General features: G+C 36.0%; 1 long non-coding RNA gene and 1 pseudogene across 1 annotated transcript in view; both read right to left on the bottom strand.

Moving 5' to 3' along the window:
• The window catches only part of LOC128249282 (uncharacterized), a 46,616-nt gene that overhangs the window by 14,737 nt on the left and 6,879 nt on the right, over nt 1-25,000 (bottom strand). Inside the window, exon 2 of the long non-coding RNA XR_016243986.1 lies at nt 2,909-3,108. This is a non-coding gene — a long non-coding RNA (uncharacterized LOC128249282). The remainder of the gene's footprint in view (nt 1-2,908; nt 3,109-25,000) is intronic.
• LOC149132849 (uncharacterized) lies at nt 12,197-14,188 on the bottom strand (annotated as a pseudogene).

Raw genomic sequence — 25,000 nt, 5'->3', positions numbered from 1 at the left:
CACACACCACACACACACAAACACACACACATGCACACACACGCATACACGCACAGATATGCACACAATCACACAAACGTACACATATACATATATATTTTCATACGCACACACACATACATGCGTACACACAATTACATGCATGCATGCATACATACATACAAACATACATACATACATACATACATACATACATACATACATACGTACATGTGTATGCGCACGCACACTGACCCACACACATGCGCACAAACGAAAAGAACGCAACTTGGATAACGGACAGAGTCAACGACTATTGAATAGGTTGCAAGACGCAACGAAAGTTTTAGGAAAAAAAATTAGTAAATGAGTGGAAACTTTACCGGTGCGTGTGTTAAATAATAAGACACTAAAAGCGAATGACTCTCCCCAGACAACAAAATATGCTTTAACACACGAACTTACATAAAGAATCTTGCAAACCAAATCCTAAAACGAAATATATATATATATATATTGCTAAAAGATTAATGAGTACGTGCGTTACATAAATAATATATATACATACATATATACATACATATATACATACATGTAACCTCGTGGGCATCGGTACCATTTTCCTCTTTCTCCGTTCTGCCATTCTCCGAACTTTCCATCTTTCCGACGAAGGGCTACGCCCGAAACGTCATACACTCTCTCTTTCCTTTCCTGAGCATCCAATAATACTATCCATATCACGTCCTCACTTTGTTGTTTTTTTGTTTTTTTGTTATTGTGTTTTTGAACTATATATATATATATATATATATATATATATATATATATATATATATATATATATATATATATATATATAGAGAGAGAGAGAGAGAGAGAGAGAGAGAGAGAGAGAGAAGATAGAGTGAAAGATAGAGAGAGAGAGAGAAAAAGGGGATGGGAGAGAGGTTGCCATCTATTTACAGCTGAAAAATTTTCTCTCAACGAAAAAGTGAATATGTCTCTATGAAGCAGTTTGGGTAATGAGAAGAATATGTGGTTATCATGAAAGGCTTCCAGAGAGTTCGAGACAAGTATTTGTAAGACGTGTAACTGATTCCATAGTGTGTTGGCCATATACAGTGGGAAAGTGTTGGTACGTTTTCCTGGTAGGTGTATAACGCTTATATTTCAGCGCTATTTAGTGAGAGATTTGCTTGACGTGTCCTCATTGCAAGATCTTTGTGTTTCCATTAATTGTTAAAGTAGGCTTGGTGGGAAGTACTGCTATTGCTAATTTTATGTTTAAATTTAGAGATATTGTATCCTAGTGCTATATGCGATAAACACCAACTATTCAATGAAAACTTATTGCAGCCGCAGAGAACAAAGGTGAGCGGTACTCACTGAAAACGTCTTCTGCTTATCATTCTATATTTTGTAAACATATTACTCTACGAATGGCAGAAGTGAAACTGAAAAGATGTGTCTCAAAGTCCACGAGGTTTGACCCAGATCTAATTGTGTCAACAACTCTCAGCGATTACTCGTGCAGTAATTTCCTCAACGTTGAAATATCGCACAGGACGCTTATCTGTTTGAATTGCTGGCGCGGTCGTTGCGTTATATCTTTTATACCATGTACTTAAGCGGCATTTGGTCCGTCTTCATGTTCTGAGTTCAAATTCTGCTGAGGTTAACTTTGCCTTTCTTCCTTTCGGGGTCAATGAAATAAGTACCATTCAATTGTTGTAATTGACTAGCTCCTCAACTCCCAAATAGAAAGGATTTATTTTATACCTTGTAAATAATGATTAGCTGTCCTCAATATATCAAAAATATTTCAAATGAGTTACTTTTTTTCAAATATTTATCAAGTGGATATTTATGTCAACCGAAAATAATATTCAGTCCAATTTATTACAAGAAAATATCTGTGTAGTCTGTAATCAAAATGATGGGCCTACACACTGAAAGCCCTAACTGTGGCATATTTAAGAAATAAAAAGAATGATTAAATCATTTAATTGTTACAGAATTTGGCCCGATGAAAATTAATCCTTGGTTTGCTCATCATAGTAAGAAAAAAAATCAGTTTAATCCTAGCTAAGATTCAGAGCAGAAAGTAACAACCTGTGTTAAGTTATTTAGGCTATATCTTGAGAATTTGATTATGAAGCCAACGTTGCTAAAGGTCAGTTTATCATAAGGTCTAAAAACCTTCTCTACACAAAAATGTGTGTAATACTGCTTACATACCTTCTATTTAAATACGAACCCTTAAAACAGTTTTGTTCTTCAACCAACGCATTAGTGTGTGATCTGTATGATATGCCCATACAGATATGTTGGAATTGTGTCAAGGTTTTCAGCTTAGCTGATTTAAACGTACATTGACCGTATAAAGTTAATGATTATAGATCTCCCTCCACGGCTGCAATGGTAATGGAGGTGTACTGGATTACAATGAACGAGTATTAACAGATTAAGATATTAGTTTATGTCAGGATTAATGGAAGAGTCATTCATACTAACCACTGCAACTGGGTGTAAGTTACAAAGTTTGGAATTCTGCAGTAACAAACTGGTCAGGACAGAGAAAATTCTCTCTATAGTAAAAGTGTCACTGGTTAATGACGATTACAGATAGGAATTTTTATTCCTTTACGGTGGAGCTATTGTTATTTAACAATTTTAGCTGTGTCAAGGCACAACTACTCTGTTGTAACTTCAACTATTCTTATCTACCTTTCACCAACTTCAAACTAGGACAGCTACGACAAACAAAGTATAGCGTATAATGAGAAAGGTGATAAATTTCAATGTAGATAGCTAAAATAGACCTCCGTTAAGATGGACTACAACTTTCCAGAAGTAAGATAAAACACTCCGATTTCGTCTCGTGACGTTAAACAAAATTTGGAAACCAGTTTAAAAACATTCCTCTTACTTGACATTTTGGTCAGAAGCAGTGTTTAATATTCCTCTTTCTTGAAGGCGACGAGCTGGCAGAATCGTTAGCACGCTGGACAAAATGTTTAGCGGCATTTCTTCCGGCTTTACGTTCTGATTTCAAATACCGCCGGAGTCGACTTTGCCTTTCATCTTTGCCTTTCATCTTGAGTACTGGAGTCGATGTAATTCCATTTCCTTATTTTTTGTATAAAGACGATTCGAATAATTATAATTGTTAAAAAAATCAATCAACTGAAAATGTAGAATTTATATTGTCTTTTGACTTTTTCTAACGAAGTAGAAAGGATCTACATATTATTGGAAAGGGCAAAAAAAGAAATTGCCATATTCATAATATTTCCAAGAGTTTTCATAGTTTTCAACAGGCAGCTAACACATTCAGGATATTTATTTATTTCTTCGTTACAAAACCAATTGACCCCAGTATATTACTGATACTTATTTTATCTTCATCTGAGGATAAAAGATTAATTATGCCCCTCTGTAAAAGATTAAAATTCAGAAAGCTGGAAGTCACAACTAAATACTTTTAACATATTCTACTTTGCTCTAACAGAATATCTACGTTTAAGTGGGCATAAATATTATCTCTCAGTATTAATACTGCTTCTGTCGTTAATATATAGTTTTTAACAAGCTCACTGGCAAATCGCGACACCAGCGCCTCTTCTGGCACTGTTTTTTTACATTTCGCTGGCGGGGAGATGAGTCACTGCTATCTCTAGCAGTCGAGCGTCCATCATTGATGTGACCAAGGAAAGTCGAAATTACGTGAGGGGATTTATTTCCTCGCTTGCGATATAAACAAGATTGCATTTTGCACCAAAAGCCAATATGTGAGTTTCTCTCCTGGTATCTATCGTAGTATATAGTTTGTTCCACGTTTAAGTGGGCATAAATTGCTTCTACATCTTTGAATGTGCCCTCGCCCTCCTTCATATGGAACAAATATTACACGAATTTATTGAAATTACAAAGGATAGAGAAGTACTTTTTGAAGATGGATCTGTGGGAAGGTTGTTTCTGCAACATAAATCTAAATTTTGGATGAGACACAGTCTGTGGACACTACACTCAAATGATTTGACAAGATGATGTCGACCAGGAAATAAAGCATGTTTCATGAACTACGGATGGTTTGCTTGAGAATAGTTATATTATGTATTTATATATAACTTCCAGTTATCGAAGAGACGCCAGTACCATGTTTTATCAAAAGCCGTGCAAATATCAAATAAAAACTGGTCTGGCTTCAGCGTGATGTTCCATAGATATGGACCATTTGTAGGTGATACATGATAGTAGGTCAGTACTGAACTTGTCAGAACGAAAAACATACTGCTGGCCATCGAGAAACGAACTTCGTTCCAGGTAAGATAAGCGGTTTTTGTTTATCTTCTCTTTAACATCGGAAACGCTGGAGAGAAACGAGATAGCACCGTAATCTATGTTTTATTACGTTTCACTTTCTTTTACATTTTTTTATTTTTGGTAAATAGAGGTGGCTAGAGGAGGAGTAGAGGAGAAAGCGCTGGCAGGTTTCCACGAATCAGGAAAGATATCTGTGTAGTATAGAGAATTAGACTGCGTGAACGTTTAGCTTCAGACTCTGTGCGTGTGTGTGTGTGGGGGGGTATCTGTGTGTTGTTTGTGTATTGTGTATTGTGTGTGCGTGTGTGTGTGTGTGTGCGTGCGTGCATGCGTGCGTCTCTGTGTCTGTGTGTGACGGAATCAGGATTTCCTCAAAGGATGTATCTTATCTCGATCGTATCTTTTCCCTAATTGACGAGTCTAATTGCGCGACATGCCGTGTCTCTCTCTCTCTCTCTCTCTCTCTCTCTCTCTCTCTCTCTCTCTCTCTCTCTCTCGCACACTCACACACACACACACACACACACACACACACACACACACACACGCACACATACGCGCGCGCGCGCACATATATGTTTGTGCTTGTATGTGTAGGTATACATTTATAATATTCGTGTCTGTATAACGCTACAGCACTCTCCTACACTCTATACCACAATAACACTGTGCTATACAATACGCCACTACAACACTGTTTACGACTGAATACCACAGTTTCTGCCAAATGTAACCACTATAAATTATTGCTATATTTCAGGAGTTTTTAATACATTCTGAAATCTCCGTAACTTCACGGTTCGGCAAAAGAGACCAATAGAATAATTACCGAGCGTTAAATGTCTTGCAAACAACTTGCACATGCAAGTGCTACCAGTCGAGAACTCCGCATACCGGAAGCCAGCAAGCGTATGGGGTCATCAGGAGAGAATGCGCGCCGTTTCGAGGCCCACCTCTCATTTTATAGTTACCTGGTAACTTCGAGTTATATCAATCGTTGATAATCCAGCCTCGGCTTGTTTCATAATTTCCATCCCACGACTTCTATCTGACAATGTTCCAGCGTATACTCGGACCAAGTACTGGGATAGATTTGTTCAACAAAAACCTTTAGGACAGTGTTCCAACATGGACGCAGTCCAATGACGAGAACAAGTAAAAGATATATATATATATATATATATATATATATATATATATATATATATATATATATATATATCTTAATACAGTGCTACTCAAGTGGTGGTCCGCGGACCGGTGCCGGTCCGCGAGCCATCAGCTGCCAGCACGTGGCGAGTTTCCAGAAAAAGAAGAAACAATAGTATAATTTCATTAATTTCGCCTTATGCACTGCAGTAAACAACTTATCAGCTTATGTAATATTGTATTATTTGTTTACAAAATAAATATAAGATTAAAAAATTGTCAACTTTTATTATATTCATTATATATATTGTTTCCGGTATAAATTGATATTATTTAAGAAATATTACCGGTCCCTGGCACATTGGGAAAAAAACTGCCGGTACGCCACAGCAGATAGTTTGAGAAGCAGTCTTAACACATTCATGCGTATAGACATGTGTGTGTGTGTATGTATGTATGTATGTATGTATGTATGTATGTATGTATGTATGTATGTATGTATGTAATTACAGGTTGTAGTCCGATGTTATCGAAGAAATGTTCATTGAACTGGTGCACTGATGGATGGACTATTTGCGTTGTTGTATTAGACTTATGTGTGTTTATGTATGTGTGTATAGATGTCTGTGTATATGTATGTGGTGCTATGGTTCAGGTATTGCACTCGTGATCGCGAGATCGAGATTTCAGTTCCTGGATCGGGTGGTGCGTTGTGTTCTTCAGCAAAATACTTCGCAATCACTTTGATACCTGACGTGTTGTACACCGTGCACCTGTCCAGATAACATTGATTTGACGGAGGGCATGAGCTTATGTACTGCACAAATATTTGACCCAATAAACAAATCATTTGTACTGTTGTTCTACAAAAAATTGCACAACTGTCTTTTGGAGACTACGAGAAACTATCATCGTCATTTATGTACGTATATATGTACGCACGAATCTATGTTTGTATGTATACCTAATATATATATATATATATATATATATATATATATATATATATATATATATATATATATATATATATACAGAGAGAGAGAGAGAGAGAGAGAGAGAGAGAGAGAGAGAGAGAGAATTTGAATAAAAATGAAGAAGTACAACATTTGGCATCACTCGAAAAAAAATTAGAGAACATAAACATATAGAGCCTCTTACAGCTGTTTCTAGAATAGCCAAGTATGTGGATCATGAAATTGGGCTAGAATTTCATAAGCTGAGTAAACCGTCAACAGAGAGGGAGAAGTCAGAGAAATGTAAAGATGAATAAATGTCGCCAATCAGAAATATTAGTACAATCCAGTTTGTCAAAATGAAGGAAAGGTCAGAGTAAAATAGGTCTGCGTTACTCAGTTCGATGATCAAAGAAATATTAAATCTATAGATAAGGTCCATTAGCAGTTTCAAATGAGAATGTTCAATGATAACCCACTGCAAGGAATAGTAGAAGTTGTCAGTTCCATATACATATATACATGTATGTATGTATTGTAATGTCTCAGGGCATTTCATCATAGAAACTGTATTTCTCTTCCCATGCAGAATATTTATACAGAGAAATTGGAAATTGGGTTCATGACAACCGCGAGAACTCTCGTTCTGCAGACAACACAATCATTCATATTTTTGTAACCAAAGACAAAATGATGCGTCGTCAGGGCAAAATGGCAGAAAGAAGGCAGAACGAAATTCCCACAATATTTATAGACATCTACGGCGAGCATCGGATTCTTCTGAAATAAGTGTCCATCAAATTGCAAAAGCAATCAAATATCGTTACAATATAAATTAAAATATGAAATTACAGTTGTGAATATTGTACAACTGCGTGAAGAGAGTTTATGAATGTTTACTCATGGCTTGTGCCCGAAGTATATACATACGTATGCACATACACACACGCACATAAATGCAAACACATACATACACACATATTTCTTTTATCATTTACTTGTTTCGGTCATTGGACTGTGCCCATGCTGGAGTATCACCTCAGAAGGTTTTAGTCGAACACATCGAACCCAGTACTTATTTTTAAGCCTGGTACTTATTCTATAGGTCTCTTATTCTATAGTCTCTTACCGCTATGTTGCGGGGACATGAACAATCTAACATATGTTGTTAAGTAGTGGTGGAGGACAAATACAAACACACACGCTCACACACACACACACGCGCGCGCACACACACACACGCGCGCGCACACACACACACGACGGGTTTCTTTCCTTGAGACTTCAGGAGCAAGAAAACGACTTCTTCAACATCACGTGGAGTATGGGACCCCTCCAATTCTGATTCTATGAGAAACTGCATACCGGCCGACACTTCCTGTCAATAGGAAAAAAAAGAAACGACTTATCTATCCTCTTGTTACCCACAAATATGCATTAGAAATGAATTTTAAGCCCGCCGATAACCTGGAAATTCCACGCACAATTGTCTATTCGGCGTCTTCTAACTGAAGTCTACGTTTTCGTGGTTTGATTTAGCCACCTGATTACCTGAAACCACCATCTTTGCACGTGGTGACTGTTGTCGTTGAAATGTCACACAGAATATTGACTAAATGGCGTAAATACCATGTATGCCTATCACGTGAAGCATGTAATAACTGTTGTCACTAGGTAACTGAAATACCCACGCCACCTGGAGTGACCACAGGAGAGCTAAATATTCCCATCACGATGTAATTAAAATTTTTTTTCCTCTACTCTGACCTCGTAGATCTGACTGTTTAGACGTGTTCTGTGTGCATTCAACTCATAAATAGTAGTAGTAGTGTGTGAGTGTTTGTGCGCGTGCGCGTGCATGCGTGCATGAACATTTATATATACATATATGTGCCTGTGGCTATGAAAATATGAATATATGTACGTGTACACATGCGCGCGCGCGAGCGCTCGATAAAAGAACAAGAAAAACTAGTAAAATTTAGAGGAGATAAGTTCTCTATTAAAGCATCAGTTTCAAGCTCATAGAAACGGAAAGAGTTAATTATGCCGTTTTTGACATTGTCCTTCTACGGAAGAGGGCGTATAGTTTAACGAGAGGAGGAAAGACGAGAGACAAAAAATAAACTAAATAAATAAATGAATAAAACACGGAAACTAAAAGGAGCAAACGAAGTGAAAACGCCTCTGTGAAGCTTGTCTATTGGGTGGCCACGGACCTCCTATATCTATCCTGGTAATATACTCTTATATTGGAGTACTTTAATTATTGGATTTCCCTGCATCCTAGATTACAGTTCCTTAGACTGAGGATTATACAAGTTAACTATCATCTCGGATGACGTCGGACTACAACCTATAATTACACGCGCGCACGCACGCGCACGCACACACACACACACACACACACACACACACACACACACACACACACACACACACACACACACATACGTATACGCATGTATATGTTACGAGACTTATTTGAAATGTTTATATATATATGCATGCATGCATGCATGCATGTATGTATGTATGTATGTATGTATGTATGTATACATATATATATATATATATATATATATATATATATATATAAACAATATATGAGTATATGCATATATATATATATATATACATGTATGTACACACCTTCATCTACATGTACATATAGATACATATCTGGGTACATGACGTTGCAAAAGAACATGGACAAAATGATAAACAAGGTACAACAAACAAGCAGGCCACATAGAGAACATATCCTTCATCAGCTGCCACCATTAAAACACCGGCGTTTCAAAGAGTTAGGGCAGTACGCATCGTTAAAATGGCTCTTCCCACGAACACAAATTAAATTTTTTTTTTCGTGGACGATAGTGCCGGACGGAAAACAAGACAGGAAAACGAAACGGTGAAATAAACAAAAAAAAAAAAGGCTGTACAGCCAGACGTGGAGAAGTGTGTATGTATTGAACGCTGTGAAGCACGAACTGGAGAGGCGAAGAAGTGCGTGCGAGCTTGGGGAGTCCAAGACAGAAAAGAAATAACAACCGGACACACGTGACCAGCGCCGGGTAGGGAGAAAGAGTAGCAGAGGAAGAAGAAGGGGAGGAAGTAGAATAAAAGTGATCAACGAGAGGTAGAGAAGGAGAGAGATAGTAGTAGTGACGGTGAGAGGCGAAGGACGAGCAACGAGAGATAGATAGAGAGAGAGAGAGAGATAGTAGTGACAGGGAGAGGCGAAGAACAGTAGAGGGAAGAATGAGAGGGGGAGATAGATATAGAGATACAGAGAGTCGCGTTAGAAAAATAGTTCCAAACTTACTGTGTAAAGGTAACGCGTGCGTTCTGTTGTGATATATATATATATATATATATATATATATATATATATATATATATATATATATATATATATATATATATATATATATACATATATATATATATATATATATATATATATATATATATATATATATATATATATATATATATATATAAACATTTTCCTTCATCAGCTACCCCCGTTTTAACACCGGCGTTTCGAAGAGCTGGGTAGGACGCATCGTTAAAACGGCTCTTCCCATGGACCGCAAATTAAATTTGTATACACAAATTAAACCTTGCCATGGAGGAATGTAGTGGCGGACAAAAAACAAGACAGGAAAATAAAAGGAAAAGGCTATACGGCCAGACGGGAAAAATTATGTGTGTATGAACGCTGTGAGGCACGAACTTGAAAGTGGGGACGAAGTAAGTTCGCGTGTTTGCTCGGCGATAGCCAAGGAAGAAAAGGATTATTGACCGGAAGCATGTGACCATGCCGGTGTAAGGGGAAGAGAGAGAGTGGTAGAGGGAGAAACAATATATATATATATATATATATATATATATATATATATATATATATATATATATATATATATATATATATATATATATATATATATATATGGGAGAGAATATACGAAAAAACAACAACAGACGAGGACAGGTGGTGTAAATAACAAAAGGATGTATTAGTATGACGCTCGGGAATACGGAAAGTCTTTGACGTTTCGAGCTACGCTCTTCAACAGAAAGAATACGGAGACAAGGAGAAAAACACGGAGAAAAAAAATTGAATAGTGTTCAGTCAACGGTCAATATATATATATATATATTGAATAAAAACAAACAAGAATAAACAAGAAAAAATAATAACGCGAGGACGTAGTGAAAGAAAGAAAAGAGGATTTAACGTTTCGAGCCGGGCTCTTCTTCAGAAATAGAGGAAAGTCCAAAGGAAGGGAAGACGAAGGAAGAAAATCGCCAACGATACACACGCAGTTACATTTTCAAAAGACCGGAAGGGAAAGGGTGAAGAAAAAGTTCTTCCTAAGACAGGAGAGTGCAAGAGAAGGAGATATGTATGTGTATGTGTGGGTATGTGCGTGCGCACAGGTCTGTGTGTGTGTGTATGTGTGTGTGTGTGTGTGGCTTGGCTCTTTATATGTGTGTGTGAGAGTGGACTTTGTGTCGCTTAATGTCGTAGGAAGAATTTATAGTAGGAATTTTAGGTAGGAGTGGCTGTCTTTCGTGTGTCTCCCTAGGGGGAATGGTCAGTAGAAAGGCATTTAAATGGTAGTTTGAAGTATGTGTTTGCGCCTGTATGTGTACGTTGTGTTTGTGTGTTTTTGTGTGCAGTGTGTGCCTGTGTCTGTGTGTGCGTGTTTGTGTGTGGGTATGTATGTGTGTGTACGTATGTGTATGCGCGTACGCGTCGGATTGTGAGTGGGGTTGTGTCTGTGGAGCAAATGTGCGTTACTGTGTGTGTGTGTGTGTGTGTGTGTGTGTGTGTGTGTGTGTGTATGTGTGTGCGTGGATATATGTGCGTGTGTGTATATGCCTATGTATATATGTGTTTGTGTTGTGTGTGTGTGTGTATAGGTGTATGTGTGTCTGTGTGTACGTGGGGTTGTATGGGTTAGGTATATGTGCATTCCTGTGCGTGTGTTTGTGTGTGTATGTGTGTGTGCGTTTGTGTACGTGTGTGTGTGTGTGTAAGCATGTGTGTGTGCCGTGTGTGTGCGTGTTGTGTGCGTGTTGTGTGTGTGGTGTGTGTGGGAGGTATATGTGAGGTATATGTTCATGGGTGTGTGTGCGCGTGGGTGTATGCGAGTGTATGTATGCGTGTGTGTATGTGCGTGTGTGTGTGTGCGTGTGTGTATGTGTGTGCATGTGTGTGTGCGCGTGTGTGCGTGTGTATGTGCGTGTGTGTATGTGTGTGTGTGTGGATGATGTGTGTGTATGTGCATGTATGCATTGAATGTGTGTGGTATGTATGGGAGTTATATGTGCGTTCATGCATGTGCACGGGTGCGTGCATTTTTTCGTGTGTGTATATGTACGTGTATGTGTGTGTATGTGTGCGTGTATATAGAAATAAAATAAAATATAATAAATCATAATAAAAAAGTTTGATAGGGAATAAAGAAATTAATACAATATAAAATGGCGCAATAAAAAAAAGTAAGCACATAAATGCGAAACAAGGTGGAAAAAAGAGTACTCAAATACCAGAGGTAGAGTAATATGCTTTATTGAAAAGCAGCAGAAATATCACAAAAACTGTTACTCAGAGTTTCACGTTCCCGTTCGTCGGACAGTTATGACGAACGGGAACGTGAAATTCTGAGTAACAGTTTTAGTGATATTTCTGCTGCTTTTCAATGAAGTACACACACACACACACACACACACACACACACACACACACACACACACACACACACACACACACACACAAAGCGTGCTGAATGTTAGCAAATTTTTAAACATAAAGAATTAATAAGTTCCGTTGGATAACATAAATCGAAGCTGAAGTTTCTCTTTCTTTTTACAAACATCATAAAGATCTTGAAGGCACTTGATTGCCCGTTCTGCACTCTAATTTGTTCTGGGAATTTCCAGTTTTGATGGTTCTCGAGTTTTTTTACAGAGTTAGTTCAATGCTTTTTTATGAACTTGCAGGCTACTACATAACTTCTGATAATCATGTGCATTGAACATTTGGTCAATAAACCAAAAATCTGCCCAGCTGCAAGAGATGAATCGACAAACATTGAGAAGCAAAACATTTTTCTCTGGTAGAAGAATAAATGCCAAAAGAGAATTCCATCTTGTATTACTTGGGTATTTTTCGAAACTTACAGTAGGAAATTTTCCGGTTTCTTCAAAGAAACGAAAAACTCTGGTCAAATGAAATAGAAGTTTCATGTCATCTCGCCATCCTACTGATTCAGTAATCTTTTCTTCACCATTGTTGAAATTAGCCTGGAGTTTCTCGTAATTACTTAGAAGCTCTGGGATGAATGTATATTCACTATTGGGAGATGACTTTTTTCTCCAAGTTCGTTATCCATTACAACACAAAAAACTCTATCAAGGATATGATGCTGACAACCAATAAATTGCAGTTCTTTCGAACCCTTTTGAGCAAACAGTCTTTACAACTGAATGACAAGGCCATTTCTTTTCCCAGTGTTCACACTCGTTGTTTCAGCGACAATCATCTTTACATAGTTCCATAAATTCTATTCATCTAAAACAGCTGTTATTCCTTTCACAACAGTATTGGCTTTTCCGTTTGGTAATTGTAGTACTTCTAACTTAACTTGTCTCTGTTCATTCTTTAAAACTAACACTTGGTATTCTTGGTCATCAATACGTTTACCACCAAAATACAATGACCAGTTTTCTAAATGTAGTGTTTTCTTCATTTTCTTTTTTAGTCTAACAGCTTCTTTGATAGTCGATCTGTAAATACCAGATTGGGAAGGAGTCTCGACATGATTCCATCTTGAGATAATTGTCGACGAACTGTTGCTGCTTTTCGGGTTGATAGCTTGGAAGATATTACTAACTTGGATTCAGTTCCAGTTTTGCTATACTTCCTCCTTGTTTGTGTGGATTCTTCATCTGATTTTTCGGACTCTTGATATTGACATTCAGTCGCTGCATCAGACGTTTACGATGACACTGGAGTTGCTCTGGTTGAAGTTGACATTACGGACACTTTTCTTCTTTTGGATGGATGGATAGTTCTGGAACTGGCTGCCTTTCCAGTTCCATACCTGTCCCTTGCTTTCAATTTGCAGATAATATAACTTTCTATCCTCACTGCACAGCCATTGAACGTTTTCTTTTGTGATGTCAAAAATTCCTTTCAATGAATCATATTTTCCTCGTTTTGCACATTTATCGTAAGTATTCAGCACTTTTTCTACTTTTGCTTGTACATTTTGAATTGGTAAATATGGGAAATTTAATTTCTTTCCTTTGCCATAAAAAAAGTTACTTCTTTCGAAATTTCTTTTGTTCTTTCTTTCCTTCCTTTGATGATACCTCCGAGGAAGAGGTAGCGACCGACAATTTGAAGTTTCATTGTTATCCTGCAGCTGTTTTCCAAAGAATGTTCTAGAGGAGCAGGTCTTCTTTTCCTATGTGACTCTTGAAATTGCACGAGATTCTTCGTCCAGATTTTTTTGTTTCTTTGAGAGACACAAGCACTTCTCTTATGAAACATTATTTTAGATACTCTAGTTGGATAAGCCTACTATTCTGAAGCACAGTGAATATAGTCAGAGTTTTTAGCGTTACAGAAATAAAAAGAAAAGGAAGAGATATTTCCTAAAGTACTGCCTTAGTGGTAACAAATTAAAAACTCTATAACTTCTAAACTACTTAAAAATTGGAGATAAACTGCTTCTGCATTGCATTAAACCAGCACATCAAGTTTGGTAAAAACTTGAGTAGGCATTATGAACCCCACTTAGATTTTTGCATGATTTGGATCAAAAGTGGTGCTAGATTTCTCCAGTTGGGGGTGATGTTTTTTCTTAAAATAGTTAAAATTAAGGTTATTTTCCCACTTATATAAAATTGTTCATCGACTTTTGACATAGGAAATTGTTTACTTCTCCGAACCCCATATCAAAAAGTCATAACCCTAATATACATACATACATACATGCCAGAATGCCAGACTTAGAAAAATATGGCAGTCGGAACTTTTTTTTTATAACAAGAGAATATCTCACAATGTATTTGCAGTACCAGTGTTGATTCCAACATTTGGGATACTTGCTTGATCTATAGACTAAATCCACTCGATTGACGTTAAAACCCGCAATATTCTGACATCAACTGCACATCTCCACAGAAATAGTGATATCGACAGATAAAGTAAGCAAAGGTTTGAGATCAGCTCAACCTGCCTTCGAATATTGTACAGCACTAGCTAAAATATTGTACAGCACTAACTAAAACAGCATCAGCAAAAATAAATACATTAAATTAGTGCTGGAGTCTATTCTGGTTTCAACATTTTCATTGCTTGTTCAACCTTCTTTCAGTTTCTCTTGAAGTTTCGAGTGAAGGAAACTATTACCGGATATAAATGTGCCAAAATAATTATAGTTCTTCACCAAGGATATTCTCATTCTGGATTCTTATCTTTGTTTTACTTTTATTAACTACCAATCTAATGTTTTCCACCCCCACTTCAGTAACTAAACTGTTTAATATGTTACAAACATCAATGATACTTTACTATTAAACCAATACAGAAATAGATGTCCAGTATATTGAAACTAAAAGGATGACAACGAAACTGATATGTCTGAAGAAGAGAGTACTTGATTATTCTTTAACTTAACATTATAGTTTTTATATTTACTTTGAGAATTGCAACAGCGTCGATATTGTGCGGAATTATTCTCATATTCGAGAGATTGATACACTTATGTTAAGAGTGAAATTTTTAAGTTGTTATAAGAAGGGAAAACATGGATACGATGTTGTTCCAGAGGATTGTAATTTTATAGAGAAGAGAATGAGAGGAAAGAATTTTATGTGCGAGGTAGAGAGATTAAACACTGATAGCAAGGCCAGACTGGATTTGTTCTCTGTTTATTTCTTATTTCTCATCTATATCATTTCACTCTCTTTAAAATCATAAAATATCTTTACAAATAAAAAATCTGATATTCTGATCATCGCTCATGGCCACCACATATTTACAACGTTACATCAAGGTCATATTACTTTCATTCTGCAAAATTTCTCACTCGTTACAATGCACAAATAGGACGCATATTAGAGTACTGTTTACATATTTGGATAGTATATATTATACATATAATCTCAAACGATTCAGCAAACTTATAAGAAAGCTTCACTGAGGAGCACACTCCACTACGGATGTATTTTGACTCGTCTATTTGGACTATTAGCTCTGAAATCGTGGCCACTTTGATTCATGCAATGTGCCCTGTTCTATTCTCATCATCCGTAATGTTTCTCACCCACCAAACCACATACTTAGCAATTTTCTCAATCACTGATCTTCAAAACTGCAACTTTCTGCATGTCCTTCATTTCCATATTTTCCCTAATTCAAGCTCTATATCAACTGAACCCACCTCACCAGTGTAAGAGGTTATACGCCATTTTACTCCTTCTGTTCCTACGACTAAATAACAGTAATAATAATAGTTTCTAATATAGACAGAAAGCCAAACATAGGGGAGGGTGCTAATTTATCGACCCTGGAAGGATGAACAGCAAACTTGATCTCGGTGGGATTTGAACTCAGAACGTAATGATCTGTATTATATACTGTGAGGTATTGTGTCTGATACCCTAACGATTCAACTAGCCCACTGCTTTCATAATGATAATGATACTGATGATTTCTTACATAGATGCAAAGCTAAAAGTTTGCGAAGAGGGTTACAATCGATTATATCTATTTCAACATTTGATTGATGTTTCATTGACAATTCATCAATATTGAAACAACGAAATGCCACTGAGCTCGACCGATTTGGTGAAGTATGCTAAGAAGTGATCAAAAAGCAGCAGCAACAGCAACACAAGTCCCGGGCTCAGCTGGCTCCGGCTGACAATGCCCGGTATGGGCCCCTTTCCAGGGTTACGGAAAGGAGACAAACTTCAAAGAAATCCGGAGTGGAGCCCCGTAGGCGGTTTAGTGTTCAACTCGACACTCTTCCGGCAGCTCCTGCAACCAAGTTGGTGCCAAACGTAATGCTCTGCACTCCTTTGGACTATGTCAACAAGGTCGAGAGAGGAATCCTGACGATTAGGTTACCCAGGATTTTCTTACATCTAGCCCAGGCCTGCGCAAAACTGGAGAGGACATGAAATGTAAAAAACAGACAGGATTAGTTTATGCGCAACTCCATTGTCTCCCGAGACAAAAGGATGCCTACAACAACAATATATTTATACATATATACAAATATATACATGCATATAAAAATACATGCATATATATAGATGTATATATGTATATATATACATATATCTATATACAGATATATATATATATATATATATATATATATATATATATATATATATATATATATATATATATATATATATATATATATATATATATATATATATATATATATATACTTATATATATATACATACATATGCATATATATATGTATACATATATATATATATATACATACATATGTATATATATATATTCATATATAATCAAAATAAGCAACACGGATTTCAAAGATGATTGCAGTACGCACGTTTCATGCTACTCCATTTATTTAAGTAATGCGAGCATTACATTAAATGCAATATGTAGAGCAATCTTCAGCTGCAGGAAAATGCAGAAAATTACAGTAGAATAGACACATTATAATTGTGGCAACATTTCAAATCCAAGTGGGAGGAAGAATACATAAAAATCCATCTTGACATAGCCAAGTATTTCTGAGAGAATTACTAAATTATCTTCCAACATTGATATATTTAATTCTAATTCAAACTACTATAATGTGGCTTTGTCTAAAGCTGGATATGCCCCCAAAATTTCTTTCCTTAGTCCTGGTAGGACATCTCTCCTTGATGCAGATAATAATAATGATAGTAATGATAATAATACTAATAACAACAATAATAATAATAATAATCATAGATGTTATAACAAACCTAATAACTTAAGTAGTAGTAATAATGGACCAAATAAAAAGCAGCCCTATATGCCTAAAAATTTAACTAATAAGAAAAGTAATAAAGTACTTTTAATAGTAAACTACATGCTAACACGAGTAATAAACCAATGTTAGTAGACAGTAATGGTGAAACCAATGATATAAATAAAAAGTATCCCGCATCTAAAAGAACTACCAATCTTAATAATAACATTGCTCTGAGAAGTAATAGTAATCAAAGTATACCCCATACTCACCCACACAATAAATTTAAGAGAAAAAATAAAAACTCTATCTAGTTAAATATCCCCTTCAACTGTGCAATATCCACAAATATTTACAAAAAATTTATGAGTATTTTACAAAAAAATTTCCCTTCTTCTCACAGATACAGTAGAATTTTCTCTTGTCATACAGTCAGAGTTTCTTACTCTACCCTTCCTAATGTGGGTTCAATCATAGCTAGGTTAAACAAAAAGAACATCAGGTCAGCTAGAATAAATGAAGTTAAAAATAGTGGATATGGTTATATGAATACAAATAATAATCTAGCAAATACCAATAATGATACTACCAGTGAAAATAACAATGACAATAGAAATTATGAGGATAATAACAATATGCTTAGTCATGCCAACCATAATTTTAACCAGCAAATAGAATGCAGCAGTAATGATGTTGTGGTTCTAACAGAAGTTGATGATGAGCTCTACTCCAATGAAAATAATAGGAATCAGGGACCTAGAATAATTCTAACTGATAGCACATCAAGAAACGAGTTAGGTAATGATGGAAATGATCAATATATACCTAATAGTAGAATTGAGGAATCGACAAATAATATTAGTGTAAATAATTGTAATAATAATAATAGAGATATTAGCAATAATATAGGTGGGGTTGATAACACCACCATGTGCAACTGCAGAAATAAGTCCCAATGTCCTTTATTAGGAATTTGTTGCACCCGTAACGTAGTGTACAGATGCATTATTAGTACAATAACCGAAAATTATATTTACATAGGATGTAGTATTAATGTGAAACAGAGAATATATAACCATAGGTCCTCTTTTAGACTTAGACATAAGGCAAATAGTACGACACTGGCAAGTAAAATTTGGGAGTTAAAAGATAATGGTATTAATTTTGGCCTTAAATGGGAAATTATAAGAAGAGCTCAACCTTATAGAAATAATAGATATGGATGTGAATTATGTTCTATGGAAATATATGAAAATTTTAAACTTAGAAATAATCCTAATCTAATCAATAATAGATTAGACCTCAGGGTATCGTGTGTACACTGCTCTACTCGCACTTTTAAATTTAAAAACAAAAAGTTTTTATAAAGTAGTTAAAATTATCAAATTATAGTATTTTAACTTCTACCATGGTCATCTAGGGCTATTAATTAGCCCATATTTTAAATTGGAAATTGAACCTTTATAACATATATTCCTGATCTCTCACCTTTACATTTTATCTACTTGTGATAAATAGGGACGAAAGTGAAAATGACCTTAAAATTGTATAACGCGACCTCATTTTAAGGGTTCTCGACGTCCCCTTCTCTCCCGCTTTCCCCCTCTCTTTGTGTCGCTTTCTTTCACCTTCACCTATAGAACATACAGTATCAATTTTGTGCTGGCTTTCTTTCACTTTCAACTATAGAACATACACAGGGTATGAAACATCAACGTCTGTGTCTCACCCGCTATCTGTCTTTCAACTTCTCCTATAGAAGCTTGTTTTCTGTCTCTCTTTCTTTTTCTTATTCTGCGTTTAACTCGGTCATTCCGTAAAAATAAGATGCATGTACGTGTATATGAAATGGACGCGTGTGTATGTGTGTGTGTGTGCGTGCGAGAGAAAGAGAGAAAGAGAGAGAGAGATAAAGTGAGTGAGTGAGTGAAGGTGTGTGTCGTAATGATGGATGTCTTTTAAGGTACACACTCATTTAGAAAATGTGACGTCATCATCATCGTCGTCGTATAAAATGCTTACGATAGTTGAGTTATAATAAAGATTACAATTTAAAAGTTTTGTAATGGAAATATGTCAATAAAAATAAAGTTTAGTTGGTAGCGGAAATAATACTGAATCTTTTGATACCCCATACATAAAAATCAGCAACTCGGTTTGGAATGCATAAGGAACATACGCGCACACACACTCATACAAACTCTCTTTTATAGTTATAGATATATATACTTGCAATGCATCCTAGCGTTGCTCGGGTGTTACGACCTACAGGCACATTGTATTATTTGCTCCTTTCTTATGGGCTGAATCGACACCACTGATATATAGTTAATGGCATAATAGAAGTTATTGTTTGTTAAAAAGTGAAGGAGGAGGGTAAAATTTGCATGGGTTTGCATGAAAGTGCTTTCTGTTCTTAAGAAGTTTTGTTTCATCGTATAAAAGGGGGTTATTACGATTTTGTCCAGAAATCACGTTTTCAAAATTTCAATTTTCCCCCATCCTCACCTCAATTTCTTAATTTGTAACTTTTTCGATTTTTTTCTTCTCTACGAAGAAAAATACAAACGTTACGAATCTGGGAAATACATATATTTTTTATAGTTTAAGTTTTCTTAGAGACACACTCAATGCCTCCCCCCCCTCGCCCACTCATCACCTACTCATTTTCACTTTTGTCTGATGTTTCCTGCATGCGTAGAATTCTACTGAAATAGCAAACTTAAAAAATACCAGATCACCATCAGAAAACACAACATGCTAGAAACAAAAGGTTAAACGACATTATTTCTGAAGAAACTTCCCCGCTTTCCAAAAAGCTAAAAGTGAAATATTGGAAGTGTGTAACTTTTTGAAAGTGGTGAGGTGATGGGTAAAATTCTTAAAGAGTCGTACTCTATGTTTTTTCTCCATAAATTACCAAGAAAAAAATTTGGGAAAAGTAAAAAATGAATTTGGTGTGGAGAGGGAGAAAATATTTAGAACGTGTTTTATAGGTGAAATCCTAATGTCCTGTATCGCAAACACAGGAATCGGAAGAAATTTGGGAAAAAAACAAGATAAGGGAGCGGAAATGTCACCTCGAACATGCTAGAAAGAAGAGGTAAAGGACAGGATGTCAGGGAAAACTTTTCAAGTTTATATCGAAAATCAGGATTTTAAATAAGCTCGTCACAAACACAAATTGCACAATAGAAAAAGATCATTTCAATTGGATTTGAGATTTAAATTTGCTCGTGCACATGCAAGAAATAACATAATTCACACAGAAGTTTTACCTAGAGTGTGTGTATTTATGTAAGTATGCATGTGTGTGTGTGTGTGTGTGTGTGTGTGTGTGTGCGTGTGTGTGTGAAAGGAAGTTATTTCATGGCATTTTTTCATTTGAAGAAGCAAAGTTGTCAACTCGACATATATGGGATCATATGATTGTTCATTAATTTCTATAAGATTCTTTTAATTTCTTTATGCTTTGAAGAGAGCAGAAACTGAAAGAGAGGATAAAGTGAAAAAGTGACATTTGCTTTGAAGTGAGAGGAGAAAGTGAATGATGTACGCGTATATGAAGTGGACGTGTGTGTGTGTGTGTGTGTGTGAGAGAGAGAGAGAGAGAGAGAGAGAGAGAGAGAGAGAGAGAGTGAAGGTATTTGTTGTGATGCATGAATTGTTTTGCATGTATGTGTAAGTGTCACTCACTCGCTCTCTCTCTCTCTTTCTCACACACACGCGCACACACTCATACTCATTATCTTTCATACACACGTACATAAATAGGCAGAAATAAAGAATACATACACTACCCGTTTTCGGCGTAACCCTAACCCTAAACACTGGATGTGCGTATTATTTACCTTTACCCATAAATACATATGCATACATCTTTTTGTGCGTGAGAGAGAGAGAGAGAGAGAGAGAGTGACTGTATTTCCTCATAATGGATGCCTTTTAATGCATTTTTTTGGTTGTGGCTTATTAAAATACAATATTTATGTGTACATCTTCACAAATGTTTGTTCGAGTAGAATTCTACGCATGCGTGTAACATCGGAGGAAAGTGAAACATTAGAAGCAAACTGAAATATTGTCCGAAAATGACCTCAAAATTGTGCGACCCGCGTGGTTGCTGAGGTTATTTTAGTTGTAAAAAAGAGTTGTTGAGTAAAAAACAGTTTATTTGGTAGGTAGATAAGCAGCGGCTATGTTTCGTTTAACTCTCAAAGTTGCAATTTCAGTGAAAATTTTTTATTTATTTACTTTTCTCTTAAAGTGAAAGAGAGGAGAAAGTGAAAAACGTATAAACGTGTTTATGAAATGGACGTGTGTGTGTGTGTGTGTGTGTGTGTGTGTGTGTGTGTGTGTGTGTGTGTGTGTGTGTGTGTGTGTGTGTGTGTGTGTGTGTGTGTGTGTCTGAGAAAGAGAGAGTGTGTGCCACTTACATATACATGAGAACACACGTTCATTCATTCTCTCACACACACCCACATGTACATATAAAAAAGATGTATGCATATGTATTGATGTATGTACGTATACATGACCACACCCCTTCAGTCACTCTCTTTCTCTCCTCCTCTTTCTCTCTTTCTTTCTCCCCTCCTCTTTCTCTCTCTCTTTCTCCCTCCCTCTCCCCTCTCTCTCTTCGTTTCTCTAACTCTCACACACACGTCCATTTCATATACACGTGCATATATCTTTCTTTTTCTCCTCTCTTTCACTTTAAAACAAAAGTAGATAATTATTTTATGAAAATTGAAGTACGCAGATGACAGCTCCTCAAGTCAAGACGAAAGATCACCTAAGCAACTTTCTTTATTATAATACAGATGTGACTAATTCGGAGAACAATTTCTTTCATTATTCACACATCATCAGTCTCGTAATCGAACACTGTAATTTTGGCTGAAATTGAAAGTGTGTAACTATTTTCACTTTCTAATGAAACCTAGTTGTTGTAACTTTCAATATCAACGCGTTTCACAGTTGGGTGGAAGGAAAGTCACATACATATACTAAGACACACACACACACACACACACACACACACACACACAAAGACATACATTAAAGCACACCTAAAGGCTATCTCTGTCCCTGTGTGTTTGTGTGTGTGTGTGTGTGTGTGTGTGTGCCACTCGTCACAAAAATGTACGTATACCGACAGACACAAACACCGTCACACGCATATACTTGTCAGTCATTGTCCTAACGTACATTACGAACGCGCGAACACAGAAAATGTGACGTCATCGTCGTTATAGTGGTGGTGGTGGTGGTAAAAGATGTCGTTTACGACAGGTGACTAAAGAAAATGATAATCTTAAATTTTTGTAATGCAAATAAATGAATGAAAATATAGTTTAGTTGGTAGCCAAAAGCTGACTGAATCTTTTGATACCCCATACATCAAAAACAGCAACTCGGTTTTGGGATGCATAAGGAACATACGCACACACACACACACACACATACAAACACGCTTTTATATTTATATGTGTGTGTGTGTGTGTGTGTGTGTGTGTGAGAGAGAGAGAGAGAGAGAGAGAGAGAGAGAGAGAGAGAGAGAGAGAGAGAGAGAGAGAGAGAGATAATACTTTCACTTGAATAGCTTCAGTATTAATAGTGAAACTATTAAACTGAAAGTTTTGTTGCATGGGATCAAAACTATGAAATTCCTCATGCTTTCTTCTATCATTGAAGCCAAGATAAATATATTTTGGTTTTCAAATAAAAAAAGTTATTTAGATCTAAACTTGATTGGTGGCGTTACTTACTCTCCTTGTAACGTTGCTACAAATTTTTAGGTAAACTTTTTTCTACTAGATCAAATCTCAATTTTTTTTATGCCAAAATGTAGCTAGGGACTAGTCCTCTTCAAAAATGTTAACACTTTTCAATTTGATTAAGAACTCAATTAGCTCTGAAAGATGGTGCGTTTGAGTAAATTGCGGCCTTTAGAATATTATTCAACTACTGCCGTAGTTGAATGATAATATATATATTATACTATATTATACACACACACACACACACACACACACACACACACATATATATATATATACATAGAATATGATATTTTTCTTTTATTTGTTTCAGTCATTTGACTGCGGCCATGTTGGAGCACCGCCTTAAGTCGAGCAAATCAACCCCAGAACTTATTCTTTGCAAGCCTAGTACTTACTCTATCGGTCTCTTTTGCCGAACTGCTAAGTTACGGGGACGTAAACACGCCAACATTGGTTGTCAAGCGATGGTGGGGCGACAAACACAAACACACAAACATATACACATATACATACGTACATAATATATATATATATATATATATATATATATATATATATATATATATATATATATATATATATATATGTATATATATATATATATATATATATATATATATATATATTAGAGAGAGAGAGAGAGAGAGAGAGAGGGAGAGAGAGAGGGAGAGAGAGAGAGGGAGAGAGAGAGAGGGAGAGAGAGAGAGTGGTTATGAACGATGGTGGTGTCAAACCCTCACTCATACTCATACTCGAATTTCACAACCATCTAATTATATTCGCGTGTATGTGCATCCATACATATGTGCGTGTATGCGCGTATGTATGTACGCGTGTATGTGTGAATATATGTATGTATAAAAGGTATATATACATGCATGTACAGGAGCGATAAGACATGCAGGTACACGCATATGTGGATGTGCATGTATCCATGTACATATGAGTACCAGTTATATGTGTAGATATTGATATGTATAAACATCTGTATGAATAAAAATATATATATATATATACATGTCTCATGCATACATATATACACAAAGGCAACGACCAATCTTAAAGACTATTGGATTTTACTCACAAGGTATTGCTCGTATGTATACCATTCTGACTAAACAATGGATTTACAAATACAATATCCCTACATTCATTCTCTATTTCCTATCTTATGTAAACTAACCATTGCTTAACCATCCTCTCACACCGTCTCCGATGAAGGGATATAATAAATATCCTGGAAACAGCTGCAAGACCTTCTATTTATAAATGTTCTATAATGTACACAGCTTGTTTTTTTTATCTCATTACGAAAAGTAAATCCTTATATATATATATATATATATATAAATATATATATATATATATATATATATATATATATATATATATATATATATATATATATATATAAGGATTCTTTTTGACAGACTTCTTTTAGTCTCCGTCTATCAAATCCACTCACAAGGCTTTGGTTGGCCCGAGGCTATAGTAGAAGACACTTGCCGAAGATGCCACGCAGTGGGGATGAACCTGGTACCATGCGTTTGGTAAGCATGCTACTATGTTCTTGACTTTACCAATTTTTTACAGCGTCCAAAAACAGTTGTGTAGTATGTTTGGAGTTCTGATAAAAGTTTTCAAACCTATGTTCTCGGATTTTGTTCAACCAAAGCATTTAATCCATCATGCCGAATAATTGATTTTGGCCTACCCCTTGGTTTATTTTCAAGGCTATCATCTCCTGAACAATATCTGATGTCAACAAAACCATTACCCGCTTGAT

Source organism: Octopus bimaculoides, chromosome 13 (genome assembly GCF_046866305.1).
Source record: "Octopus bimaculoides isolate indiv1 chromosome 13, ASM4686630v1, whole genome shotgun sequence".
In the NCBI taxonomy this organism is placed as follows: Eukaryota; Metazoa; Mollusca; class Cephalopoda; order Octopoda; family Octopodidae; genus Octopus; species Octopus bimaculoides.
The sequence above is the reverse complement of the archived record's forward strand: the minus strand, read 5'-3'. Positions and strand labels throughout refer to the sequence as shown.